This window comes from Oncorhynchus tshawytscha, linkage group LG19 (assembly GCF_018296145.1).
Source record: "Oncorhynchus tshawytscha isolate Ot180627B linkage group LG19, Otsh_v2.0, whole genome shotgun sequence".
NCBI classification, from domain to species: Eukaryota; Metazoa; Chordata; class Actinopteri; order Salmoniformes; family Salmonidae; genus Oncorhynchus; species Oncorhynchus tshawytscha.
This window is the reverse complement of record NC_056447.1, coordinates 35,345,961-35,372,879: the sequence shown is the minus strand read 5'-3', so window position 1 is coordinate 35,372,879 and position 26,919 is coordinate 35,345,961. Positions and strand designations below refer to the sequence as shown.

General features: G+C 43.2%; 1 protein-coding gene across 1 annotated transcript in view; it reads right to left on the bottom strand.

Annotated features, from left to right (window-relative positions):
• Positions 1-22,864, bottom strand: part of lrrc4ca (leucine rich repeat containing 4C, genome duplicate a) — an 89,215-nt gene extending 66,351 nt beyond the window's left edge. Inside the window, exon 1 of the mRNA XM_024379703.2 lies at positions 21,415-22,864. The gene's annotated coding sequence lies outside the window, so the exon portion shown is untranslated. The remainder of the gene's footprint in view (positions 1-21,414) is intronic.
• Between the last annotated feature and the right edge of the window lie 4,055 nt (positions 22,865-26,919).

Genomic DNA, 26,919 nt, shown 5'->3' with positions numbered 1-26,919 from the left:
GGAGTCAGGAGGGGGTAAAAAAAATATGGGAGAGAAAGAGACTCACTGTGTGACAGAGAGGGGGAGATTATAACAGAGAAAGTGAGAGGGAGTTGTCTTGGTGTGTGAGCGCTAATGCGTGTGTGTGTGTGTGTGTGTGTGTGTGTGTGTGTGTGTGTGTGTGTGTGTGTGTGTGTGTGTGTGTGTGTGTGTGTGTGTGTGTGTGTGTGTGAAAGAGAGCGTCTGGCAGAGAAATACATAGTGTGTGTGTTCATGTGTATCAGACACACAAGCACACAATGTGTCAGACAGATATGGAAACTAAAGAAGCCTCATGTTGGGCCCAACAGTACAGGTCTCCATATTACCCCACAGTCTCTCTGAGAAAGACTCAAACCCTATTCTCCATCCTCAGAATCTTTGTGTTCCTCTCTGTCTCCATTCAACTACTCATCCTCTACTTGTCTGCCCCCTTAGAACTGATCCGTATACCTGCCAGCCCCCACAGATCTCTGCTCCATCCTCAGTGCAGATGTAGGATCTTCATTTAAGCCAGTTTTCTCAGTGTGTCTGCCTGCCCCCATAGAACTCTGCACCACCCTCAGTGTATACCGGCCTGCTCCCACATAACTCTACTGGAGCCTCACATGGACTCACCCTGAGGTGGCAGGCTAACTTACCCTGTACACCCCTACAACTAAGAGCCAGAGTTGTCTTCTCTATCAGGAGTTCTGTGAAAGCAGAGACTGAAGTCTAGCTGCAACAGCACATTCTGCCCACTCGATTTGAAAAAGCCAGTGCATCGTTAGCTAATGTACGTGGGTAAGAAGGTAACGAATTTGGAAACAATCCTCATCTGATGAAGTTGAATGGCAGCCAAAGGAAAGATATGCTTCTACGGGGATGCAATGGCTTGAGACAGGAGACTTGTCTTAGCCCTTCCTGGCAAGTCAGCGTAGGTTAGTAGGCAGCTGGATTTACTTTAGCTTGGTGTCTGAATTCACTACCCAGTCTCACAGGAGACTCACTGCCCAGAACCTGTCCAGAAGCTGAACCACCAATAAAATAAAGTTGAAGTAAATGACAAAGTTTCTGTTTTTATTTTTCATGTTCAAACTTCATAAATATACTAAGAAATTAATGGAATCCACAGAGCCAGGGACAAACTAGCACTATTTCTCCCTTATACCTGAGGATCTACAGTGAGTTCCCTCACATGGACTGGAACCTCTGCTGTCACAACAGCTGATGAGAGAGAACATGGCTTTGGGGAGTAAACTCCCTCCTATAAGCTTTAGCCACCCACCCAGTCATCCATTTAAGGCCATTTGCATTTTTGACACTTATGGAAGGGCTTTCCGCGCTTTCCGCATAATTTATATGACTTGTACAGCTCATTTACAGATTGATAGCTGCCATTCCTTAACAAAGCGTAATGAATGCCTCAGGAACACATCTAAGTCAGTGTGCTGGATCAGACGCTATGGCTAACAGTCCACAGAGACACTCATTCTTCATTAAAGCCTCATTTGTCATTGGGTAGGCAGCGACTCTCCAATATTCTTTCTCCCACTTTTTTATGCGTAATTTCGTTCCGTACAGGAAACACAATTGTCCGTTGAGGTTCATCTCCTGAATCTGAGGAGTGATATCAAACAGACAAGGAGCTTATCCCAATTAGCCAACAGTGCCTGGGAGAGATGAGAACAGGAGAGTGGATTGGAGTGCACAGGGTGACTGTGTAGGGGACATGTCTTAGTCTGTAGCAGCCGAAATATCAGTATGAATCATGGGAAGTAGTCTTATTAGAGATAATAATGCTAGAACCAAATCAGCGCAGTCTCTCTGATAGTGTGCTATGATACTAGTTTGACCTTGAACATATCCTCAGGGCCATCATTCAACATAACCTATCCTCTATGACCTCATTGGAATGGGCCTCAGCTCCTCAGAAAGGACAGGCTGTCACACCCTGACCATAGTTTGCTTTGTATGTTTCTATGTTTTGGTTGGTCAGGGTGTGATCTGAGTGGGCATTGTCTATTTCTATGTCTGGCCTGATATGGTTCTCAATCAGAGGCAGGTGTTAGTCATTGTCTCTGATTGGGAACCATATTTAGGTAGCCTGGGTTTCACTGTGTGTTGGTGGGTGATTGTTCCTGTCTCTGTGTTTTGCACCAGATAGGGCTGTTTTTGGTTTTCCACGTTTATGTTTTTGGTTAGTTTATTAATGTCTAGTGTCTTTATTAAAAAACATGAATAACCACCACGCTGCGTTTTGGTCCGCCTCTCCTTCACCTAAAGAAAAACGTTACACAGGCTTCTCTGAGTACATGTTATTGAGTCTAAGTTGTTAAGACGTTTTAACCAAAGACTCTCTTTCCAATTCAAAAGCTGAGAAAAATAAATAGCGCGGCAGATTTGTGCCTTTGAGCATATTGTAGAGAAGTCATTGTGATGACCAGGCTGTGATGGGGCCTTTCTGGAATAAAAGGAAACACCTTGAGATGAAGCTAATGGATGTAGAAGGACTCCGTGTCTCTTCCATGCCCCCATCAGTGTTATGCTAATACATAACACCCCGGTAGGGAAGGGAGGCGAGATGGGGGGAATTGGCATAGCACAACACGCCAGTAACTGAGGGGTCCTACCTGTTCCATCAAGGCTTAGGATCCTTTTAACCTGGCCGCAACACCCTGCAAACACACATTTCCCGCAGGGAGGGCATACCCTGTCTGATGCTGCAGCCTAAAAACAACTCAGGTTATATTGCATTTGAAATGGATGGCTGAAAATGCACCACCTGGTCTTCACATTTTTCTGTCTTTACATCCATTTGTTCAGACATTGTGAGACAAAGAGATACATGTTTTTCTACAATGCAGTGCATGTCCACAGGGATTTCAACTATACAAATCTTTTCATTTCAACAGAGGTGGGATAAAAACATGATGCAGAGACTACAAGCGTTGTAACTGCTTCTCAGGAAGACTTCAACATAAATCAAAGTAGAACAGTGAAGGGTGCCTAACCTCCCTAGTCTAACACACACACACACACACACACACACACACACACACACACACACACACACACACACACACACACACACACACACACACACACACACACACACACACACACACACACACACACACACACACACACACACACACACACACACACACACACACACACACACGACAGAGAGAAACAAAGAAACACCCACCCACACAGCGACACAGAGAAACAGACACACACACTTTCACACACACACACACACACACACGCGCACACGCGCACACATGCACACGCACACAAACACACACACACACACAAGCGCACACAAACACACACACACAAACACACACACACAGACACAAAGAAACGTACTAACACACACACAGAGACACACAGAGACACAAAGAAACACCCACCCACACAGCGACACAGAGAAACACACTAACACACACAAACACACACACACAGAGAGAGAGAGAGACACCGAGAGAGAGAGAGACACAGAGAAACACACACACAAAGAAACACTCACCCACCCACACAGAGACACAGAGGAACATACTAACACACATGCATACACACACACACACACACACACACACACACACAGAGTCACCTCTGCAATCCCATAACAAAGGCAAACCTTCCAGTTCATGAATATGCCGATGAGATGCATCTGGCTCATTAACATGACACAGGCGTGACATGGAAGGCCGATTAGTACTATGACACCATACATGGATCAGGTGGTGCCATCCAGGACCTGTATACTAGGCGGTGTCAGAGGAAAGCACAAAAAATTGTCCGACTCCAGTCACCCAAGTCATAGACTGTTTTCTCTGCTACCACACGTCAAGTGGTACCGGAGCATCAAGTCTAGGTCCAAAAGGCTCCTTAACAGCCTCTACCCCCAAGCTATAAGACTGCTGAACAATTAATCAAATGGCCACCGGACTATTTACATGAACCCCCCTCCATTTGTTTTGTACACTGCTGCTACTCGCAGTTTATTATCTATGCAAATTCACTTTACCTCTACCCACATGTACAAATGATCTAACCTGTACCTCCGCACACTGACTCGGTACGGGTACCTCCTGTGTATAGCCTCGTTATTGTTATTTTATTATGTTACTTTTTATAATTTTTACTTTAGTTTATTTGGTTTATTTGGTGACAAATAAACTTTTTCCCTTTAGGATATATTCCCGAAGGCCTATACCTGACAGGAATATCAAACATGCATTCATGTAGACTCTGTAATCAATATGAACCACATGAAGTACAGCATAGTGAGTGGTATAATGTGGTAGCTAATGGGATGTGTACAAAACAGTGAAGTTTACATATCTAACCGGCTATCTTCACTTCATCTAACATTATTTTTTTATAGATATATATCCATACATGTACATGTGTGCATGGATGAGTTGATATTCTGTATTGCTGCATTACCAGAGGATGATAATAAGTACTGTATGTGGACAGACCTTGGCAATTGTGTGACAGTGTTGTTCTGTTTTGTGGCAGACGGGCCTGTCACAGCCAAACATTGTGCCCCACGGGGCGAAGAGTCTGGCGTAGGCTGCAGGAGGTGTGCCATGGGGTAACACACACACACACAGACACACACACACACACAAACACACACACACACACACACACACACACACACACACACACACACACACACACACAGCGAGATTGAGAGAGAAAGGGAGTCACAGTACCCTCCTATAACCTGCTGCCACTCCAAGTGACCAAATCAGACTATTCTTTCTTTTTTTTAATGACCATTCGTCTTAAATCATGTTGGCATGGTAGATCTGGGCATGGTTATGGGTGACTGTGGATGGAAGGAAGGGTGAGTGGATAGGGTCATATGTACAGGATAAGGGATATGATAGTGTAAAATGTACATGATAAGGGATAGGATAGGGTCATATGCACAGGATAAGGGATAGGATAGGGTAATATGTACAGGATAGGGGTTAGGATAGGGTAATATGTACAGGATAAGGGATAGGATAGTGTAAAATGTACAAGATAAGGGAAAGGATAGGGTCATATTTACAGGATAGGGGATAGGATAGGGTAATATTTACAGGATAGGGGGTAGGATAGCGTAAAACGTGCAGTACATGATAGGGTATATGATAGTGTAAAATGTACATGATAGGGGACAGGATAGGGTCAAATGTACATGATAGGGGATAGGACAGGGTAATATGTACATGATAGGTGATAGGATAGGGTAATATATAGATGACAGGGGATAGGGTAATATGCACATGATAGGGGATAGGATAATATGTACATGATAGGGGATAGTATATGGTAATATGTAGATGACAGGGGATAGGATAGGGTAATATATAGATGACAGGGGATAGGATAGGGTAATATGTAGATGACAGGGGATAGGATAGGGTAATATGTAGATGATAGGGGCTAGGATAGGGTAATATATAGATGACAGGGGATAGGATAGGGTAATATGTAGATGACAGGGGATAGGATAGGGTAATATGTAGATGACAGGGGATAGGATAGGGTAATATGTAGATGACAGGGGATAGGATAGGGTAATATGTAGATGACAGGGGATAGGATAGGGTAATATGTAGATGATAGGGGATAGGATAGGGTAATATGTAGATGATAGGGGATAGGATAGGGTAATATGTAGATGATAGGGGATAGGATAGGGTAATATGTAGATGATAGGGGATAGGATAGGGTAATATGTAGATGATAGGATAGGGTATAGGATGAGGGGATAGGATATGTAGATGATAGGGGCTAGGATAGGGTAATATGTAGATGACAGGGGATAGGATAGGGTAATATGTAGATGACAGGGGATAGGATAGGGTAATATGTAGATGATAGGGGCAGGATAGGGGATAGGATAGGATAGGGTAATATGACAGGGGATAGATGACAGGGGATAGGATAGGGTAATATGTAGATGACAGGGGATAGGATAGGGTAATATGTAGATGATAGGGGATAGGATAGGGTAATATGTAGATGATAGGGGATAGGATAGGGTAATATGTAGATGATAGGGGATAGGATAGGGTAATATGTAGATGATAGGGGATAGGATAGGCACACATAACACCACTCTATCTGTGTACATGAAAGATCCAATCTCTAATTACAAATACATTGGATTATGTCAACTGTGAAGGTGTAATTTTGGTCAGGCACCGGGAAGATAAGACACTTTTTAGGTAGCACCATATTGGATAGCTTCTATATAAAAACAATAGCTGCATTATACTGTATCTCAAGGAGTTGTTTCCACCATGTAGTTCCTTCCCTCTATCATCCATGTTGTCTGGGAGTGAGTTGGCAGTCTCTGTCACAGGGCCCTGACCTTACCAGGCAGACACACTAGTACCTCATTAGACTCCCCGGAGACATGCAGGATTACATCAAGTTCAAGTCTCGTCCTGTCAGATCAAACTCCCCTCATAGGGCAAATCCAGTCGACACACAGGTAGCTGAATGACTGACGCATCAAGGACAGAGACAAGGAGAAAGAGGGAAAGAGAACAAGTGAAGGATAGAGAGAGAGAGAGAGAGAGCGAGGGAGAGAGGGAGAGAGAGAGAGAGAGGGGGAGGGAGAGAGAGAGAGAGGGGGGAGAGAGAGAGAGAGAGAGAGGATAGAGAGAGAGAGAGAGAGAGAGAGAGGGAGAGAGAGAGAGAGAGAGAGAGAGAGAGAGAGCGAGAGAGAGAGAGAGAGAGGGAGAGAGAAAGTGATACATACTGGTTGAGATAGATGTGAAGAAAACACAGACTTGTGTACTGTGCTGTACTCTAGTATTAACTAATTGACTGGCCGGCCAGGCTCTTCCTGCAGGGGCAGAGTGGAGCGGTGCTAGCTGTGTGCTAGCTGTGTGCTAGCTGTGTGCTAGCTGTGTGCTAGCTGTGTGCTAGCTGTGTGCTAGCTGTGTGCTAGCTGTGTGCTAGCTGCACTAGTGTTTGAGTCCTGCCAGGCTGATTGGGTCTGGGAGTTAAAGAGAGGTTCAGGGAGACAGATGGAGAAGCCCGTCCCAGCTGTCCAGATCCCAGACGCTCATCCTACACCCCTGGGTCTACAGAAGGCTGCAGTCTGGGGGAGACCAACACAGAGGGAGGGAGGGGGAGGGAGGGAGGGAGGGAGGGAGGGAGGGAGGGGAGGGAGGGAGGGAGGGAGGGAGGGAGGGAGGGAGGGAGGGAGGGAGGGAGGGAGGGAGGGAAATGGCAGCCATTACATGACTTTCCTTAGTGTTTTTATCCCTTGATCATTTGTTGAATTAGACATGTTAGTACAAAACTCTGGGATTGAAGGACACTGCCTCATTGAGATATACAAAAACTAATAAATATTGATCATGAGACACCTCAGTGCAGGTAATACACATAGCTAACGAAAAGCAGGACAAAACACTGATCTATAACCTCAAAGAAACCATACGAGGGACTGATCCCAGCTTTGTTTGCATTATAGCACACATCTCAACTGGACCTGAGTATACAAATTCTCAAAATGGAGTCAGAGTACATGATCATATCACAGAAAACATGATCATTTACATTATCAAATCTGATGCTATTACAGTATATACTATGAATATGGGGTGATTATATTAAGCTCTGTAATCGCGTTAGTGAGTTTTCTGTAGCCTCTGATTAATCTAGATGTGAGGTAATATACGTGGGTGTTTGAGTCATCAGCGATGCAGGCTTCTCTCTCTCCCTCCCTCTTTCTTTCTTTCTCTCTCTCTACAAGGCCCTTTCATCTGCATAGTAATAGATGTAATAGCAATCCATGATTATGTTACAGCTTCACACCATAAAGCAGAGGTTATTGTTTGCAAGGAATGACACACTCACAAACGTAGCCTAAAATGTAACATACCATGCCTTTGATGCTAACTTCTGACCCGTGGAATGGAGAATTTAGAATTTAACCTTAGATTATATAATGAGGCTCCTTGACTTTGCCCAAAGTTAAGAGGCAACAGTAAAAGAGATTCCGGACACAGTAAATCTGAAACATTTCAAACACCTGGCTGACAGTTACATTTTCAGTGCAATGTGCTCGACTCAACCACCGTTGCCCTATTTTCTCAGCCAACAGTGATGAATAATGATGTCTCCAGACAACCCATGAAAGGAGAAACTCTCTGAGGTTAATGCATACACACAGGTGATATATTATGCCTGTCCTCATACTGAGTGTTGGCTTCAGCCATCACCATTCTCCCTCTAGACTGGGCTACAGTATGCCTTTGAAAGGGACTGCAGAGGAAAGGACTGCAGCAACCAGAAAATAAAACACAATCTCTCCCCAGTAACAGGTCACCCCTCCATACCAGCATCAGGGCACCACTTCGCTCAAAGTCCTTCCATCTCAATTTATAATCTTTCAAAACACCACATGTTGACAGGGGACACAGACAAGTCTGTGTTTGTGTCTGTATGTGCGCACGTGTGTGTGCATATGTGTGCTATGACACAGTCTTTTACAGAGCACATAGGCCCAGTCACCATGACTGATTTAGTCATTCTTTTAGCTTGAAAGGTTCTGCACAGGCTCTTTGTGAGGGGAAATTGCATTAATGAACTCAAATAAGAACAATCAACTCCAGCAGTTTCCCTTTTTCTGCATTTCCAAATAACCTATTACATGCAGATTACTCCTGCTCCCATCATTAACATTTCTTCTCTCTCTCTGTTTATCCCTCCATATTCTGTCTCTTTCCTTTGGTCCTTTTTCGCAGTGAAGGGAAGGGATCTATAGTCTCACCTTCATTAGGAGGAGGCCTGAGAGTGGGTGGGAGGAGGTGAAAGACAACACGTCACCCTCTCTCAGTCCCTTTAACCTTTTCATTTAGCAACAGAAATTAATGTGGCGACCTGGGCCACTATCACTTTCAGCAGATGCTGTCACACTGCCCTGGAGGCAAGAGGATTGGCTTCTCTGGAGACACGTGTGTCGGTGGTGTGTTGCCGTGTATGTATGCATGCGTGTGTATGTTTTCCTTCACCCAGGCTGTCACGTCATCACAACCCTACTTCAGGGGCCGCCACTTTCTCGATTCTGCACCTTGTACATTCATGCATGGTGTAAGGGGGAAGGAGACAAGAGGGGGAGGCTAAGTCATTAAGTTGAACCTCGGCAAGACTGACAAGGTGGGTGAGGTAAGGCCTGTGGTGACTGACTAACGTGGCAACTTGAATTCCAGGTCACTACTTTTAGTTGAGTTTTGGGGCGGAAGAATGAGGGGTGAGGGGCGAGAGGGAAAGGGACATCGTTGAGTCACAGCACAACAAGAATATTTCAGCTTGCCATTACCTGCTACGGGTTAGACTACTGGACCACCAATATGGAGTAGACTACTTGACCACCAATATGGAGTAGACTACTGGACCACCAATATGGAGTAGACTACTGGACCACCAATATGGAGTAGACTACTTGACCACCAATATGGAGTAGACTACTGGACCACCAATATGGAGTAGACTACTTGACCACCAATATGGAGTAGACTACTTGACCACCAATATGGAGTAGACTACTGGACCACCAATATGGAGTAGACTACTTGACCACCAATATGGAGTAGACTACTGGACCACCAATATGGAGTAGACTACTTGACCACCAATGTGGAGTAGACTACTTGACCAACACTATGGAGTACACTACTTGACCATCACTATGGAGTAGACTACTTGACTACCACTATGGAGTAGGCTACTTGACCACCAATATGGAGTAGACTACTTGACCACCACTATGGAAAAGACTACTTGACCACTACTATGGAGTAGTTTACTTGACCACCACTATGGAGGAGGCTACTTAACCACCACTATGGAAAAGACTACTTGACCACCACTATGGAAAAGACTACTTGACCACTACTATGGAGTAGTTTACTTGACCACCACTATGGAGGAGGCTACTTAACCACCACTATGGAAAAGACTACTTGACCACCACTGCAACCCCTAAAAGGTATGCACACGCTACAGCTGCGGTCACTTATCCAAACCTCACATGCCCCTACTCCTCCTCTGGTACAGTACAATTGGATGTAAAGGAGAGGACAGTAATAGGAGCAGTGCATGCCGGCATCCAGTGTGACAGAAGAGATGTCTCTCAGATTATTCCCTGAGATTGATGGGAGAGAGGAGCAGCCATTGATTAATCCATCGACTGAAGGAATGTAGTGCTGCTCTCCTCCGGATCTGCTGTCCTTTCCCTGGATGGCACATTCAGAGAGACAAGCTAGAGACGATGACTAATGAGCGAGCCCACTACAGCCGCTGTGTGTGTGTGTGTGTGTGTGTGTGTGTGTGTGTGTGTGTGTGTGTGTGTGTGTGTGTGTGTGTGTGTGTGTGTGTGTGTGTGTGTGTGTGTGTGTGTGTGTGTGTGTGTGTGTGTGTGTCTGTGTGTGTGCTAATGTGGGCTGTGTGTGTGCCCAGAGCACCTGTGTGTGTTTGCACACACTTGTGCGTGATGCATGAGTTTGTGCCTGTCTGGCTGCTTGCATTTCTGTGCTTGTGTGTATGTGTGCAGGATGTCTGTACGTGTCTGTCGACTTAGTTGATTTAGAAAGCCAGTGCGTTGGTTCACAGCTCACTGACGTCTTCAGTCTCCACATGATTGAAATAGTAACTCTGATCCTTAACAAGAATCTAGATCAATGTCAGTAGTGCCTGAACCCAAAATCAGAAAACTCTTTGAAGACTGGATTGATTACCTTAACTACCAAAAACCTGAATGAAAACACATTGCTGTTCCTATTTACTCTACTAGTATGGTATTGCACAGGGTCACTAATGGTGTTAAGAGCTACAATAAACATCAATGCCTGTGTAGATCATTGTAGTGCTACAGAATTAGCTTGAGCCGACAAAACAATAACAACCACAAATAAAACAAAATACACCAAAAGGTCCACTCTTAGCTAAGCCATTCTACAGCCAAATAATGACTCAACATCTCATCCACAAATAAGAATGTGCATGAATAGCTCACGATCCCAACATCCTGTGTAGGACTTCTGTATGTTAGTTTGAGTGTCGGCTTCCTGCGGCTGGGGTCAAAATACATATTTCTAAGGTCAATTGTTGTGGGGTGACTCAACTATGGCTTTGGTGGTCATGAAATTTTGTCAGACGATTATTGTCATGAAAATAACTGCCGGTCTCACGATAATTGAACGTTAATTAACATAAACACTTTCGCATCTCCAGGCTTCCACGCATAGCCTGTAATTTGAAACAGGTCCTCCTATATGCTTAAAATAGTTATTTATGCAACTTTAGTTGTGATGCAAACCTTAGGCTGTTTTAATTTCTAATACATTCTAAGGCTGCATGATGTGACTCTAATGATAATTAGAAAAAATGTGCATGAAAGTCATGCGCTCTGCTTTAAAAAATAATAATAATGATCTGCAAACACTTCATCAGTCTCTCATTCACAATTTGACAAGCTTGACAATATTCTCACCCATCTGACTATTCTCAGTGTAATCTATTCTTTACATATAACCTACTAATATATGCATGGAATTATTTTTAATTTAGAATGGCCCACAAAAAAACATGTCATCCGTAAACTGCACTCGAATGGAGGAGGCGTTTTTAATATGCCAAGTAGTCTACAAAGGTTGTAAAGCGGATTAATATCCGTAATTTTAAGAATTGGGGAATAAATATAGCAGCATGAGAAAGCTGGGATCATCTTTTAAATAGTGCCTAGTCAAAACTCACACGTGATTGCACAATGACTGGGCTTATAAGAAAACGTTTCACTAGGCTCTGTAGGCTATGGGCTCTCCAACCCTGTTCCAGGGGTCATAGGCCTAAAGGATACACTCATTTGGCCACTTTAGTTGGAATGCAAATCTTATCAAAACAAATAGGCCTATACTGAGCTAGGCTACATAAAGCATGCGACGATGATTTGAAAAGTCGCAAAAAATGCATGTGCTGTTTCTTGCCTTCCTTCACAAGTGATATTGTCACACATCAGACTATTCTCAATGTAATCTTGTCTTTACATATCCTATACAATATACGTGTGCAATGAGTTTTGATTGAGAATGGGCCATTATCAGTGTTGGGTAGGTTACCTTCTAAATGTAATCAAATCAAATCAAAGTTTATTTGTCACGTGCGCCGAATACAACCTTACAGTGAAATGCTTACTGACAGGCTCTAGCCAATGGTGCGGAAAAAAAGGTATGTGTGTGTGTGTGTGTGTGTGTGTGTGTGTGTGTGTGTGTGTGTGTGTGTGTGTGTGTGTGTGTGTGTGTAGGTAGGTAAGTAAAGAAATAAAGCAACAGTAAAAAGACTTATTGAGGTAGTATGTACATGTAGGTATCGTTAAAGTGACTATGCATATATGATGAACAGAGAGTAGCAGAAGCGTAAAAAGAGGGGATGGCAGGGTGGTGGGGCAAAATGTAGATAGCCCGGTTAGCCAATGTGAGCTCTGGTTGGTCGGGCCAATTTACGTAGTATGTACATGAATGTATAGTTAAAGTGACTATGCATATAAGATAAACAGAGAGTAGCAGCAGCGTTGGTGGGGGGAGCACACAATGCAAATAGTCCGGGAAAACATTTGGTTACCTGTTCTGGAGTCGTATGGCGAGGGGGTAAAAACTGTTGAGAAGCCTTTTGGTCCTAGACTTGGCACTCCGGTACCGCTTGCCATGCGGTAGTAGAGAGAAGAGTCTATGACTGGGGTGGCTGTGGTCTTTGACTATTTTTAGGGCCTTCCTCTTCCTCTGGTGTGGAAGTCCTGGATGGCAGGCAGCTTTTCCCCAGTGATGTACTGGGCCGTACACACTACCCTCTGAAGTGCCTTGCGGTCGGAGGACGAGCAATTGCCGTACCAGGCAGTGATGCAACCGGTCAGGATGCCCTCTTTGTTGCAGCTGTAGAACCTTTTGAGGATCTCAGGACCAATGCCAAATCTTTTTAGTTTCCTGAGGGGGGAATAGGCTTTGTCGTGCCCTCTTCACAACTGTCTTGGTGTGCTTGGACCAATCTAATTTGTTGTTTATGTGGACACCAAGGAATTTGAAGCTCTCAACCTGCTCCATTACAGCCCCGTCGATGAGAATGGGGACGTGCTCGGTGCTCCTTTTCCTGTAGTCCAAAATCATCTCCTTAGTCTTGGTTACGTTGAGGGATAGGTTGTTATTCTGGCACCACCCGGCCAGGTCTCTGACCTCCTCCCTATAGGCTGTCTAGTCGTTGTCGGTGATCAGGCCTACCACTGTTGTGTCGTCAGCAAACTTAATGATGGTGTTGGAGTCATGCTTGGCCATGCAGTCGTGGGTGAACAGAGAGCACAGGAGGGGACTGAGCACGCTCTCCTGGGGAGCTCCAGTGTTGAGGATCAGCATGGCAGATGTGTTGCTACCTACCCTCACTACCTGGGGGCGGACTGTCAGGAAGTCCAGGATCCAGTTGCAGAGGGAGGTGTTTAGTCCCAGGATACTTAGCTTGGTGATGAGCTTTGAGGGCACAATGGTGTTGAACACTGAGCTGTAGTCAATGAACAGCATTCTCACATAGGTGTTCCTTTTGTCCAGGTGGGAAAGGGCAGTGTGGAGTGCAATAGAGACTGAATCATCTGTGGTTCTGTTTGGGCGGTATGCACATTGAAGTGGGTCTAGGGTTTCTGGGATAATGGTGTGGTTGTGAGCCATTCCCAGCCTTTCAAAGCACTTCATGGCTACAGACGTGAGTGCTACGGTTCTGTTGTCATTTAGGCAGGTTGCCTTTGTGTTCTTGGGCACAGGGACTATGGTGGATGATTGAAGCATGTTGGTATTACAGACTCAAACAGGGACATGTTGAAAATGTCAGTGAAGACACCTGCCAGCTGTTCAGCACATGCCCGGAGCACACGTCCTGGTAATCCGTCTGGCCCCGCAGCCTTGTGTATGTTGACCTGTTTAAAGGTCTTACTCACATCGGCTACAGAGAGCGTGATCGCACAGTCGTCCGGAACAGCTGATGCTCTCATGCATGTCTCAGTGTTGCTTGCCTTGAAGCGAGCATAGAAGTGATTTAGCTTGTCTGGTAGGCTCATGTCACTGGGCAGCTTGCGGCTGTGCTTCCCTTTGTAGTCTGTAATAGTTTGCAAGCCCTGCCACATACGACGAGCATCGGAGCTGGTGTAGTATGATTCAATCTTAGCAGTCTATTGACGCTTTGCCTGTTTGATGGTTCGTCGCAGGGCATAGCAGGATTTCTTGTAAGCTTCCGGGTTAGAGTCCCGCACCTTGAAAGCGGCAGCTCTACCCTTTAGCTCAGTGCGAATGTTGCCTGTAATCCATAGCTTCTGGTTGGGGTATGTACGTACAGTCACTGTGGGGACGACATCCTCAATGCACTTGTTGATAAAGCCAGTGACTGATGTGATGTAATCCTCAATGTCATCGGAAGAATCCCGGAACATGTTCCAGTCTGTGATAGCAAAGCAGTCCTGTAGTTTAACATCTGCTTCATCTGACCATCTTTTTATAGACCAAGTCACTGGTGCTTCCTGCTTAAATGTTTGCTTGTAAGCTGGAATCAGAAGGATAGAGTTGTGGTCGGATTGACCAAATGGAGGGCGTTACAGTTAATAGTTACCTGTTCAAATTTGTCATCAGTAACGTAACTTTTGGATTACCCAAATTCAGTAACGTAATCTGATTACATTCAGTTACCTTTAGATTACTTTCCCCTTAAGTGGCATTAGAAGAAGATACAAATATGTTACCAATTGAACAACATCTATTGCAGGATAAATCACTGTTAAAGTTTACATAGCTGGCTATATATGGAGGTACAATTTTATTTTATGGGTTGGTTATGTAGGCTTCTTCTAACCCATCTATTTCTATTACATTTAATAATATGATTGAATTATATCTATGCATTAATATATATAATTTATAAGTCCAAAAAAGGATGTAGCAACTACAGATTGCCCCTTTAAGTCTATCAAACGTTTACGAGTTTGAGCATGTGTCCATTAGGTCTATAGAGTTTTGTTTTTTTCAGCATGAAATAGATTGAGCAATTAAAGCACCACTTTTATTTCATAGGCTGGGATCCGCACTGTGCAGCTGTTGCATTTTTCACTAACTGTCCACTGGTTTCAAAAACAATGATTGATTGGCAGCTTAAACTTCTTGAATTCAAATATTATTGACTTCAAATACATATTTAGATTGTGAACAGCCATCCACAACAACCCCAATCAGTAAGCCACAAATAGCTAAATGAGAGAGCAGCAGTGTGATTCACATCAATGCGCAATGTAGATATCAATAATAAGTGATATCCGTATCGCTGTAGACTACACCACTGCTGTCATCCTTACCTCCAAGAGTTTTTTCAAGTTGGATAATCTGTAGTCTACAAAAGCTTTTCCGGCGATCCCATCAAACACATTTGTGACTCATTTCAGGAAACTAGCCAAATGTCGCGGGTCACTACATCACAGGAGAGTCATTTGAATGTAAACTTTTTTTTTAATCAAAATGCATTTTTTGGGCAGAAGTACCTTCTGGAACATGTGAACTTTCATATGGCTTAATAACAAATGTGTATCCCATCTGTAAATACGAATACAATTGTTAAATTACGAGCCAAGTTGGTTATGCCACAGAAAAGTACAGCTACCTTCCTACTGGCTTGTCATCATAGTGGTCTCTGACTTATGGTCAGACTCGCTCAGGTGGAACAAACTTAAATTTGAGCTTTTTTTCAATGCTGATTTAAATGTCATTAAGAAAACAGAGAATTGTCAAAGATTTTTTTCACAAACATCCTTTCTGAATTTAAAAGTAATCTTTGAAGTAATCATCTAGTTTTTCAAAAGTATCTGTAATCTGATTACAATATTTTTGATAGTAACAACGACATTACAGTTATGCTTTTTTTGTAATCCCTTACATGTAACGGATTAAAGCTGATGGGATATTCCTATTTTTAATAGATGCCATTAAAACTCTGTTTTCTCACGTAATTGCATAGCATAGCCTATAGAAATGTTGCGCAACATGGGTTTATGGGAACACTTATTAATTCCATGCATCAACCAGCTATGAAGAGCGGGCTCTTGCTGCGCAAGAAGTGATCCTTTTCCGCTCAAACTCTGAATGCCAGGGCTCTCATGAAGTGTTTGATTTTATTTTCGAATTCATTTGCATTGATGACAGAGTGATTAGAGGGACAATAGAGCGCTGAGTACCAGGCCATTAGCAACTGGCCTTAAGCAAGTTTGGTAGGCTAATAATGGTTTCAACGGTCACATGGAATCTGACTGCAGTCATGACTCGTGACTGCTGGTGTGACAATCACCATAGCAGCCCTAGACTCAACCATTGCCTACATCAGCACCTAGACATGGGAAGTCATCAAGGGACTGAACTCATGTAACAAAGCACCAATCATCTGAGATGATGCATCCAGTTAGAGTTTATAGTGTATACTCACAGCACCGCAGCACTGCCTTGACCTGAAAACATATCTGCCTTCTCTTGCTCTCTCTTGGTACCCCAGCCCCCCTCCTCATCTCAACCTCACCCATGGTGTTTCTATCTGCCGGTCTGGCAGCCAACACTTACCCCAAAAGGGTTCTACCTGGAACCAAAAAGGGTTCTTCAAAGGGTCCTCGTACGGGATAGCCAAAGAACCCTTTTAAGTTCTAGATAGCACCTTTTTTCAAAAAGTGTAGATAACACAGGACTGCCTGACTTTTTAATTTCCCTTTTACGACCAATCCAATACCCAGAGAACATTTCTACCCAGAGAAGATGAAAGATGTACGGGCGGTTCCATTATTGATAGAAGTCCCCAGCAGTCAGAGAAATGAATGCTAATGGTGTCCTAAGCTGGGGCTTTACCCAGATTAATCCGATTTAACAAATGAACATTTATTAAATGGCACAAAGCGATGGCCCTGATCTGAACGGAGTCACAGTCTGAAGAAATAAGCAACATTTCAAAGGAGGATGTGGGAAAAGGAACATGGGCATATGCTCTGTGGCTTCATGAGGGGCTGACACCTTGTCGCAATGCTACCCTTTTCTGGCTGACATGTTCATTAATTTTTTGACAGGGCCGCTTGGCACAATTTTCAACGGATTACTGAGACCGCAACGAGGGGAGGAATTGGACATGAAACAGACGTCTGAGGAGGTGACAATGTTATCAACTGAAATCTGGCTTGATGTTAGCAGCAGCAGGACTTTTCCCCCGGTCCTCAGTACCCACACTGCACCTGCTCTGAGACCACTGCACCACTGGGGATGCCTGAGACACACTGGGGATTCTGTTGTTGTCACCAGCACATAATAAAATAAACAAACACGTAGGTGCACATGACTCTAGGAGATTATGGGAAGTTGTCATTGTATCATTGACATTTTACAGAGCATGGACCTACAACAATGATGAAGGCACTACTGTGCGTGCTGAAATGTTGACCATCTTACTGAAATATTAAAAAACAAGAACCCCCACCCAGCCCCAGACTGATGGCTTTCTATCACCTCTATAGAAAGGAAAGCTCAGGAGGGAAGTGGACCTTTGAGAAGTGCTCAACATGCAGAAGGGATAGGCTCCTCGTAGGCATGAATCACTCTGCATCAGGCCACAACAATGGTCAGTGGCCTGATGCAGATACGATTCATGCCTACGAGGAGCCTATTCATTCTGCATGTTGAGCACTTCTCAAAGGTCCACTTCCCTCCTGAGCTTTCCTTTCTATAGAGGTGATAGAAAGCCATCAGTCTGGGGCTGGGTGGGGGTTCTTGTTTTTTAATATTTCAGTAAGATGGTCAACATTTCAGCACGCACAGTAGTGCCTTCATCATTGTTGTAGGTCCATGCTCTGTAAAATGTCAATGATACAATGACAACTTCCCATAATCTCCTAGAGTCATGTGCACCTACGTGTTTGTTTATTTTATTATGTGCTGGTGACAACAACAGAATCCCCAGTGTGTCTCAGGCATCCCCAGTGGTGCAGTGGTCATCTTTGGGATTCATAGAGTGGATTTATCATGCTAAAATCTTTGACAGGGGAAGAACATAAAATGAGCAGTCTAATTTGTCTCCCCAAGGCAACATGCTTTCTCAAATAGGGTGAAAGATGTTCACTCCCTCACTAACCTGAGGGAATAGGGGGCCACTTTAATCAGGTGACAGAAAGCTGCGATCAATTCTACAACAGTAGAATGACAACCGTAACCTCAGTTGCAACTGAAGCTATAACATTACTACTTCTATTACTTCTACTGTGATGTATTATTAATGATTGACTACTACTGTTACTACTAAATGGCATATACTTCCAACACTGAAAGGTAGGATAGATATTGCATTTGTCAATCTAAAACCAAGTCATAATATTATCTGCGCATTCACCAAGCCTTACTACCTGTATCGCCTAAAATTACCTACATATATCCATGATTCAATGTAGCTGTATTATAGGAGAAGATGGTAAAAACATGATGGAAAAATACTATTCGATAGTAGCTTGTATCCAGTATATACAGTGCCTAATTCCACATTTTGTTGAGTTACAGCCTGAATTCAAAATAGATACAATAGTTTATTTCTCACCAATCTACACACAATACCCCATAATCACAAATTCAAAACATGTTTTCTAGAAAGTCTGACTTTTTTGAAAATGAAATACTGAAAGAAATGATTTACGTAAAGTATTCACACACCTGAATCAATTAATCCATGTTAGAATCAACTTTAGTGATTAGAGTTGTGAGTCTTTCTGGGTACGTCTCTAAGAGCTTTGCACACCTGGATTGTGCAATATTTGCACATTCTTCTTTTTTTTATCAGGCTCTGTCAAGTCTTGTGTTTTAGGTTATTGTCCTGCTGAAAAGTGAATTTGCATCCCAGTGTGTTGGAAAGAACTAGGATTTTTGCTTAGCTCTATTCCATTAATTTTTATCCTAAAAATCTCCCTAGTCCTTGTCGCTGACAAGCACACACATAACATGATGCAGCCACCACCATGCTTTAAAATATGAAGAGTGGTACTCACTGATGTGTTGTATTGGATTTGCTCCAAACATAACACTTTGTATTCAGGAAATAAAGTAAACTTCTTTGCCACATTTTTTGCAGTTTTACTTGAGTGCTTTATTGCAAACAGGATGAATGTTTTGGAATATTTTTATTCTGTCCCAGCTTCCTTCTTTTCACTCTGTCATTTATATTAGTATTGTGGAGCAACTACAATGTTATTTATCCATCCTCAATTTTCTCCTATCACAGTCAATAAACTCTATAACTGTTTTAAAGTCACCATTGGCCTCATGGTGAAGTCCCAGTGTGGTTTCCTTCCTCCCCGGCAACTGAGTCAGGAAGGACGCTTATAACTTAGTGACTGGGTGTATTGATACACCATCCAAAGTGTCATTAAAAACACGAATATTCAACACAGGTTTGAACGGATATTCAATGTCTGCTTTTTTTTACCTATCTACCAATAGGTGCCCTACTTTGCTAGACATTGGAAAACCTCCCTGGTCTTTATGGTTGAATCTGTGTTTGAAATGCACTACTCGACTGAGAGAACTTAAAGATAATTGTATGTGTGGGGTACAGAGATGAGGTAGTCATTATTGCACTATTATTGCACACAGAGTGAGTCCATATTGTGTGACTTGTTGAGCAAATGTTTACTCTTGTAATTATGTAGGCTTGCCACAACAAAATGTTGAATACTTCTTGACCCAAGACGTTTCAGTTTTTTATGTTTTCTTCATTTGTAAACATTTCTAAAAACATAATTCCACTTTGAGATTATAGGGTGTTGTGTTTAGGCCAGTGACACAACATCTCGATTTAATCTATTTTAAATTCAGGCTGTAAATCAACTAAATGTGGAGAAGTCAAGGGGTGTGAAACTTTCTGAATGCACTGTAGAGTACCTATTTCATTGTTTTCAGGCAAATGGGTGGTTGAAATAAGAAAACACAATTGGTTAAATTCACATGTAAGAGAGTTGTATACTGTATAACAATTGCTTTAAGCATGCAGATATGATAAAACCTCATTTTTAAGGAGTCAAATTTAATCTAACGTTCATTACTGACTAGATGCAAGGCCCTGTGTGTGCATGTTCTCTGTGGTCTTCTGTCTTGCTGTCCCTCTGCGAGATCAAAGAGACCACTGTGTGAGAAGGAGGGTTCAGGGTGTGTGTGTGTGTGTGTGTGTGTGTGTGTGTGTGTGTGTGTTTGTCCATGTGCTCCTAGTGCCAAGAATGAATGAATGAATGGGTGAGATGGATGAATGAATGAATGAATGGAGAACCAATCCGTTTCAACCTATACACCATATCCCATACCACGGCACACTGTACATCAGTGCATGGTGATCAATTATCATAACATGAATATAACCAAAACACCATTGCTTCATGTATGTGTGCTATACACCACACATTACGTTCGTTTCTAGCCATCAGAGTTTCTAGCCTACGTTCGTTTCTAGACATCATGACAAGCGAAGCTTCATTTCAGCACCACGTTTATGAGAGACAGCTCCCTCAATACCAGTAGTGAGCTAACAGCAATGCCTCCGCATTAAAACAGACACTACCCTCCATGGATAGGTGGAAATGAAAGTGCATTAGCTACAGCCCTATAGTGTTCTTGCAAACATCATTCTCAAAGACATGGCAGTGCTCATATGTTAGGCTTTCCACCGGGAGCATGCGAGGAGCCTTAATAACATAACAGTGTGAAGTCAATTGCACAGCAATGTGCTCTACAAATAGCTATTGGTGGGCCTACTGTGCATATTATAATCAGGATAAAATATTAGATATTCTGAATGTTATTTGGCCTTTGGTAGGTGCTGAAATCCAACGGTCCGAATAGAGCAAATGGGATGCAACAGACTGCATCACCACTACTCAACAAAACAGAGTCAACCATCCTCTCCACACATTTTGATCAGTTTGGGCTATTTGTGGTATCAGCATCAGCCTCATGATAAAATAAAATGTGTATAGGTTAGTCGAATAAAGGCTGAATCGACAAGCATTTCCTAGAGCGCTCCAACACATACGCACGCACGCGAACACACACACCGAATGGTCCATTCATCACATCACACAAAATATGCTTTTTTGTCAGATTAAGTCGAATGAAGCTTATTGTTTAGTCTATGTCGTAATATAACACGACAAAGTGAGATAGAGCAGCAAAGGAACGCGGATTTTAAATAGCCTACCTCTACCAGATTACCAATATGCTTTAGCTAAAACCGTAATTCAATGTGGGCAAGGTTTTAGTGGCATTTAGAAATCATTTCAACTAAACAAAATTAGCACATATAACTTACTTGTCACCAAAGATGCTGATGTTAGCAGGATAGCTGATTCAAACAACGACAGTTGGCTCTTCAGCTCCTTCCCCTCGAAAACTGCATCGAAAATACATCCGCAATTCTCAAGCAATTTGGCAGACTCCGTGGTGATACTTTCACACACCTTATCCGGTCCCCAGATTGCAAACGATGTAGAATTTAATCCATCAATGAATATCCATCGGTTGAGATTTAGGACTTGCACATTGATAATAGAGTCAAATTATCCATCACCATAATCATATTTTTCAAGAAGCAAATAATATGGAGGCACTGTTGAAACTAATGGTTCGATGCAGAGCGATATCCCGCTGTGAGGTTAACAAGGCACAATTATATCTATGTCGCTGTCCGGTACCATTTCGTGAATCAGGAGAAATCCGAGCTCTTCCCAGATCCAGCCCTTATATTTGTATTTTCAATAAAAACAAACCAACCTCTTCAGAGCCAGACCACTAAAGACACCGTCTCACGCAGCCGTGGAGCCCCAGATTGATAACATCCTCAAACCTCATCATAATCTACGGCTGAACATCATCGACATACATATTGAGCAAAAATAAAGAGGTTGATAGTTGTCTTCCCGCTGTCACGCTTTTAGCTGGAACTTTTCTCACGCTTCCCCTTGCTACTCTGCAACCCACTGGAATCTGATTAGATTTCAACGCACAACCCAGTGCGGATTTCAAGATTCTTACTAATCTTTTCCTCCGTATTGAATGTCGTTGGATGGGGTCCCGGAGTTGATGTAGCCTATGAATTCTTCGGTGGATTGGACGAAGAATGATACAGTCGTCAGGCTTATCTTTGTCTTCTGATAGATTATTCCATCGATGTTCATAGGCGTCAGTCAGTATGTTTGATGTAAGAACCTGCGGCGAGTTAGGTGGAAAATCCAGCAGGTTGTATAGCCTATAAATGCATTAAAGCCTTGTTTACAGGGTTAACAACGAAATCCCCTTCCTTGGTCTCTGACTCTCAAATCTAAGGCAAATATTATGAGTATGTTTCATAGGATGAACTAATATAACGCTATATATTAGCGTAGGCCTATTATAGTTCCAAAGGTTTTGTGTCCCGACTTCTCATTGCGTCTCGAGAGCCGTTTGTTCACCAAGCTGCTCCTGTCAGTTTTCCCCCACAGCAATCATAGCCTCCTCTCTCTGTTCTCTTGCTCTATACGTATGTCAGACAGGACTCTCCAGTACCGACAATCCACTGATATCTCACAAGAGGGAACGAATATCCACCTAGTGATGATCCTCCGTGCGCGCTCTTCGCCAACTCAAATTGCGCGTTGGGATGATGGCCAATAGCTCTGACCACAATTTATCAGGCTAATAATTCGTTTACATCCAACAATCTACAGCTTATACATGCAATGCATTTGTGCACTCTCACATAGATCATATGATACCATGCATGTGCAAGTTCAAAGGTCTAGACAATAGATAGTGGACCGTGTGGGGAAGTAGTTTCTCCTCTGTTGCAGCGTGCCGATAGCCTCACACCCAGAACGCACAGGCTTCCTCCCTCACTCAAAACAAGACCATTTGTATATCTCCAGTCAGTGCAGAAGAAATACTCCCTCTAGACTGGCTGAACACCTCTCATTTGACGCACATTCATGTGTTGCGTCTGCCTTGTTGTGGGTCCCTCTATATTTTCCCCATGTACCCTTTCTCACTGTTGATGGGTGAAATACAATTATCCAATTTCCTGCCATCATCTACCCGCTGATTGGTCAATTGCATTATCACTTGATGTCATGAGGAGCGATGCGTCTGGGGGTAATATGGATGCGCGTGTGTTTGCCCCCGTGCGTGCACGACTTAAGAATGTGTGTGTGAGTTAGAGAGAGAGAGAGAGAGAGGTAGAGAGAGAGGTGGGGAGGCCTGTTTCTCAGTGGCTCCCTGCACCAGATGGGACACGACTGCCACCTACCGACCCCCTCCCCTCTATGACACCATCAGAGCCACAGGCTACTGGAGCAGCCGGTCAGAACACGGTGCTTTTCTCATCAACTTACGTTTCACAACGGGTCCATTTTCTTATGGCCTATGCTGTGCATTATGCACACAGACACGACTCAAGATCACACCCATTGTAGTCAACATAATTCAGCGTGAGTTTCAACAAAACTTACACACTCCCGTTGAGCAATATCTGTAGCACCTGACCAGATACAATTAAATAGCCAGTCCATAGTTATTTTTGGCTTCAGTGCGCCTACAGTTCAATTCACATTGGGATGCGCAATTGCGACGTCACCAGAGCAGCACAGATGACATTAACGGTTCTCAAAATGGGACTGTTTGGAAACATTCAGTGAACGGGCGACTCGGGCACACAACTATGAGAAGTACCAGCGCTTTTGTCTGGTTGAATGTAACTCGAAATTACGCACATCATTATCAGGCAGTGAAAAGAGGCCAATGCGTGGTACTATCGCTAATTGCTGTGTCAGGGGTGATTTCTCAATACCAGAACAGAATTAGAGTCAATACAGTGCAGAGTACACAGTATGTGCATATAACTGTCTAACATGTTATCACAATTATGATAAAACATATGTATTTAAATCTAAACTACTGGTAACACTGAAAGTAGTGTAGTTCAGCTGGGATTTCTTTATATGTTTGGATAAAATATGCATTTGCTATGGTCTCAGACAAGGGTACTTATCACTTGACTGTAGCCCACCAAACTACCTCTGCTGCACATACTACCTATGATGGTATTCTCAGTGGCTACCAGAAGCAGCAGTGAGTGACATGACATATACAGAATATACATATACTGTTAAAACTGGACAAAATGGACAGAACTATTTGCTGATGGGGAGGGGGGAGACATTCCACTTGCAGTGGTTGCAGGCCCTTTTAAAAAAAAACTTTGGCACTGTAGATGTGAGAAAACATTATTATGCCAGACCAAGGATCTTTCCAGCTGTCAACGTCTCATCACATCTCAACAGTGAAGGTGTTGCATCATCTATCAGTCTTCAGAAATGTCAGCATGCCTGTCTGTCAGTTGTTGGCCACTCGTCACTAAAAGTGCACTGCCATTATCCTGCGTTCCTCGCCTATGATTGAGCCATTTTAATTGTTTGACATTAAAGGGTCTCTCTCTCTGCCTCTGTCACTCTCTGTCTCTGTCACTCTCTCTGTTTGGCAGTCACTCTTTCTCTCTCTGTCAGTCACACTACCTCTCCCTGTCAGTCACGGTCTCTCTCTGTCAGTCTCTCTCTCTCGCTCTCTCACTCTCTCAACCCGCCACACACCCACACACACACACACCACACACACACACACACACACACACACACACACACACACACACACACACACACACACACACACACACACACACACACACACACACACACACACACACACACACACACACACTGACCATTCATTTTCTCAGACTGACCATGCAAATGTAACCTATTACAATTGCAAACAGCTACAAACAGCCACTTTCCACCTAGGCAGAGTAATAACCTTTTCTAATAATCTCTCCCTTACCTCTGCACAGTAGATTCATGCTGCTCACATGTATTGTTTAGTTCACTGTCATTGCGCACTCTGCAATAATAGCAGCCATGTTATGACAGCCATGCCTAATGGTTTGGATTGAAGGCTTTCATTTGACCACTTTCTTGTGAATCAGGTTACCACTCCTTATTTACTTAAAACCCTATTTGCTCTGTGGGGGCCATCACAAGCGGTCATATTAACTCCCATTTTATCTGGATTAAATGTGCCTTTTGGGGAAACTGAATGAATGTTGATTGATACATCCCTTTGTTACCGTCAAAAGCATCAACCTGTTCTCTTGTTAGTATGTTCTGAGTATACAGCTTTATTTAGTCTGAAATTGGTGTCTTTATTTAAAGATCATTTTTTAGTTTTGAGAAGGAACTTCATTTAACTGTAAATATTCTACAATATATTGATTCATTTCACATCTTAACACCTAATACATGGTCAACAGAACACTTTAATCTCTTCATATGTTTTAGTATTGTCCTTGCATACGGTTAAAAGGGTCTTGTCTTGTTACTTAATGCTAGACATCATTGCTGACATTACAGCTGTTGATCATGTCATGTCTGTTTTGACATGTGAACTAATCTAAGATCAACCTGCACGGTGATATGAGGCAAGCCACAGCAAACAGGAAAAGGCAGTGTAGCTTGATAAGCACATAATGCACATGGCTCTGACAGAGTATGTGCATCTCTTGACTTAACCCACTTCCAAATCTTGGTTCAAAACATCATCCCTGAATGGCTCTGAAAATTCAAATTGCTGGTGGAGTCGACATAGGTTGTTTTCATTATTAATGCTGTTGCTTTTGGAGGGTTTGGAGTAGCGTCACTTCGCTAGTCCTCCTGGGACTCAGAGGAAAATAGAATAATGTAGGAAATGAAGAGGCAGGTGTTGAGAGGCGAGAGCCTTAGTTTGTGTCTCTGAGAGTGCCACTCGTCACTGGCCTCAATTCCGCTCCAGCAGGCCTGGTGGCAGAAAGGGTTACAGTGGTGATAGGCGTACCTCTCTTTCAATCTCCTCTCTGTTCTCTTTCTCACTGCTTTCTTTCTCTTTGTTTTCACTGCCTTGTCTAACAGTAAATCTAACAGTAAATGTTCAGCCACAGTTGTTGATAAAAATAGCAATTGACAGCTCCTCTTGTCTGCTACAGTAATGCTTTTAGTTCCTGACCTCCAACCTAATATTTGCCTGCAACACAACAAGGACTCTGGTGATACATATTGTATGCACTGTAAGTGCCCAGAGCGGGGAAAAACACATGTTGCCATACAATACAGTGGAAAACTCAATGAGTAAAATCCCCACAAACACCTCAGCGACTTGAATGTGATTCATAGAGGTTCAGCAAATTTCAAGGACTTCATAATTAGGCGCATCAATTTGTTTGCCATCCTGTTTAATATCCACTTTGATTCACACTAATCTCTCGCTCTACTCGTTATCCAAGGATTCTTTTGGCCCATAGGGCCACGATCGAAGAGCAGCAGCCCAGTCCTGATTCTCAACTCACTGCTAGCAGCCCCCGTCTCTGCCTTTATTCCTCTATTCCACCCATTCAACTGGCAACATTTTTATAATTCAGCGCTGGGCACACCCTAAAAGCATCCTCCGCCTTGATGGAATTTCAGTATATGACAGGTAACAGAGGGCTTGATAACTGACGGGGTTATTGGATTTAGGCTGCAGCACAGAACAATAAGGAGAAAGGACAAGGGCAGTGTTCTGCACGTGGAAGGATAACAGGAAGTATGATGATTATGATAACCATAATCACTATCATCCCATTGATCATTACAATTCCTCAGCAGCAGCGGTAGCAGCAGGCCCACAGGCAGAAGCTCTACCATTAGCAGCACACAAGAGAATATACATCAAAAACACATCAACCTCATCTTAGTACAATCACAGGTTTACTATGTTGCCC